The 3,117-nt window shown below is 40.7% G+C and overlaps 1 long non-coding RNA gene across 1 annotated transcript; it reads right to left on the bottom strand.

Annotated features, from left to right (window-relative positions):
* Positions 1-214: 214 nt before the first annotated feature.
* LOC113943510 lies at positions 215-2,454 on the bottom strand. The gene is made up of 3 exons (XR_003526353.1): positions 2,431-2,454; positions 2,240-2,319; positions 215-1,364 (listed from the first exon to the last, which is right to left on the bottom strand). It is a non-coding gene; the product is annotated as an uncharacterized LOC113943510 (long non-coding RNA).
* Positions 2,455-3,117: the final 663 nt, after the last annotated feature.

The raw sequence follows: 3,117 nt of genomic DNA, 5'->3' as shown, positions 1-3,117 counted from the left end.
AGCCTTCCCCTCATCCACCAGGTGGGTCACCTAATCGTAGAAGGAGATCAGGTTGGTGAGACAGGACCCGCCCTTCCTAAACCCATGCTGGCTGGGTCTGATCCCTTGTCCATCCTGTAGATGCTGTGTGATTGCACCCAGGATGATCTGCTCCATCACCTATAACATATATATATATATATATATATATATAACATATATGCTCCATAACATATATATTTCCAGATAATTCCACATTATGTAATACCTGAAATATTGAAGCTTACTTACAAAAGGGAAGTAATGGAAAATGTCATCATGTTGGTGTATTTTGGGAAATACATCAAATTTTGTTAATAGTTTGGAGAAAATTTTAAACTGAGGAATACAAATCTAGTTCTAATAACTACCCTATCAAGTATATGTCGGGGGGAAAAAATTCATTTCAAGCTTTTATAAATTATTTTTGGCCCAGTTTAATGCATTTGTCATTGGCCACTGTGATTTAGGACAGTAAACATTTTCACTGTTATCTCTTTACAGAAAGAAGCAAAACATTCTGACCCAAAATTGATACGTGGTGTTACTCTGTTTGGATCTTAACAAGAATGAGAAATTTTTTTCTTTCAGCTCCACTCTGCTCATCTGGTCCATATTTCCACCTAAACTGGACAAATTCTGCAGCCGTTTAAATCCACCCAACCCTGTTGACCTCAACCATACTCTTATCCTGATTTACAGCCTCATTAGGATTTTAACGATGTAAATGGAAGTAGAGTTTGCTCCTAAATCTTCCCTCTAAATTGGAGAGCATGTTCACCTCTGTGTGCAGGATGTGCCTCAAAGAGGGAACACACAGCTAAAACTTGGCAGGCCAGGCCTGAGGTAGAGGGTGGATTTCTTTTTTTTAAAGCTGAGCTCCTACCTTTCACCAGATAAGCAGTGGCACATTCCCCTGTATCTTGTAAAATCTTTAACAGTCCTACACATGCATGTACAAGTGTAGCACTGTTTTTACAAGATAGACTACAATTCCTTCTCACATATCTTTGTGATGAGGGAATTGAGTCATTAGTCTAAATATATTTGGGGGTATTGAAGCTGCAAGACGGCAGGAAGAGCAGGCACTTCCAAGCTCCTGGTACCTGTGGAACAAAAACAGGTCCTGCCATAAAATCTCTAAATGGGTGGCAAATAAGAAAGGATAGAGGGGCTTTATCTATCTATCATCTATCTATCTATCTGTCTGTCTGTCTGTCTCTCCCTCTCTCTCTCTCTCTCTCTCTCTCTCTCTCTCTCTGCCTATCCATACATCTTGCCTTAAAGCTTGTTCCAGAGCTCAGAAAAGCATAATTCTCATTAACGTCAGCGGCCTGAATCAGTTCCTGAAAAAGAAAACACAGTGTATCACTTTCAGTATCTTCTATAAATTTAAGCCAGACAACCTTTGTGACTTCTAACACCCTCTATATTAAACAGTGCTCTGAAAGATTTAATATTTATATTACACAAATCCCGCTGTGTTTAAATTGTTTAAAGGTGCCATAACCAGCATGTTTACTCTGCCCCAATGCTCGCTGTAGCTCGGATGTGTAACTTCTCATAGAGACTCATGTTACCCAAAATCATTCTCCTCCCACCCTCAAAACTGCACCAGAAAAAAACATTTGCCAGAACTTGCTCCAGAAGGTTCATTTCCATATAGCCGTCTCTTAAATAAAAAACTAGGAAAGCAGAATAATGGGGGATCAGAACGACCCTGAGCCATTGGGTCCTTCCAATGCCAATAAATTGTATGTTATATATCATTAATGGAGAATGATATAGAGTTTTATATGCATAAAAGAATGATATATAATAATGCCCCCTCTATGGCTTGGGTCGTGCCTGACCAGGGACACAAAAATCACAAGATTATTAGTGCAAGATCAGGCTGTGCGTCACATGGACAGGTCCAAATAATTCTGCCCAAGAGAAGAGAGTTAAAAATTTCTTCCTTCTATTAAATTAGGGCTGTTTGGGTTTTGAGTTTATTTTAAAACACATTGAAGCTTGATGACTTTTAGTCACAGGTGAAGTGCTGCAGAGTCAAGAAGCAGAAGGATTTTTAAAGATCTTACATAACTTCAGCGATATTTTTAAGCATATTAATTGGCAGGTGCTGCACACAAACACGGAGGTGACTTTCTGAAAGTACAAACCTGACCCTTGAGAACAGCAATTTTATTTTGTGGCTTCTATAAACAACCAGATTCATCACCTGTAAAATCGAAGAAGGTGGTACTCGTTTTTAGAAAGAAGTAATCAGGTGGAAGCTTTGCTCCCCAAAACAAAATGAAGCTGTGAATAGACCAAATCAAGAAGGGAACATGATCAAATTAGGCAGTTTATAAATATACAGTGCACAGGAATACAGCAAGCCTGTGGGTGGTGGGCAGCCCCATCACTCACCTGCCTGTGGATCTCACAGCTGGAAAAGGCTGTGGAAAGAGGTGGAAAAAATCCAAGTGTTTAATAATAGTGCTATGAGTCGCTGCGTTTTAATAATTTTCACTCTTTTGCGGGGTGCAGCCTTAACACGAACACAGAGAAACCCTCAGCTCACACGGGAGCGGGAGGAATCGGGTGCTGTTACACCTCACCTTGAAGGTGACAGGCAGGGCTGTGCAATACCCATGTTTATGCATTAATACTCAGAAACCTGCTTTAGTAGGCTTGGGGTTTTGGTACTTCCCCCCCCCCCCCCCCCCCCAGATGTCTTAATTCTGCTGATGCAAAGCGCGAGTGAAATTACAGGTGCCCATCTGCGGTGCAGGATGCTGATAAACAACTCGCCACTTCGCAGTGGCTGGTCACATCTGAAGCCTTTTGGGATGCAAAAAGTAGTGGAGGATTATTGCAAAACTTCGAGGCACTTGCGTTTGCCATAACTTTTGTTTTTAACCTAAATTTGTAGTTCCCCTCCCCCCTTAGAGGATTTTACTTATTATTTATTTTATATTATACTTATTTAGCTAACCAGCTAAGTCAGCAGCGAAGTAGAGAGTCAGACCTATAGCTCTTGTCAGGAAACTTTTCCAGTTTGACCTTAGACTGAGACAGGCTGGTATAAAACCATGGATCGGTGGATTCTGTTCC

Source organism: Corapipo altera, unplaced genomic scaffold (genome assembly GCF_003945725.1).
Source record: "Corapipo altera isolate COAL_440 unplaced genomic scaffold, ASM394572v1 61411, whole genome shotgun sequence".
Classification (NCBI taxonomy): Eukaryota; Metazoa; Chordata; class Aves; order Passeriformes; family Pipridae; genus Corapipo; species Corapipo altera.
Note: the sequence above shows the minus strand (reverse complement) of the source record. Positions and strands in the feature narration are given on the sequence as shown.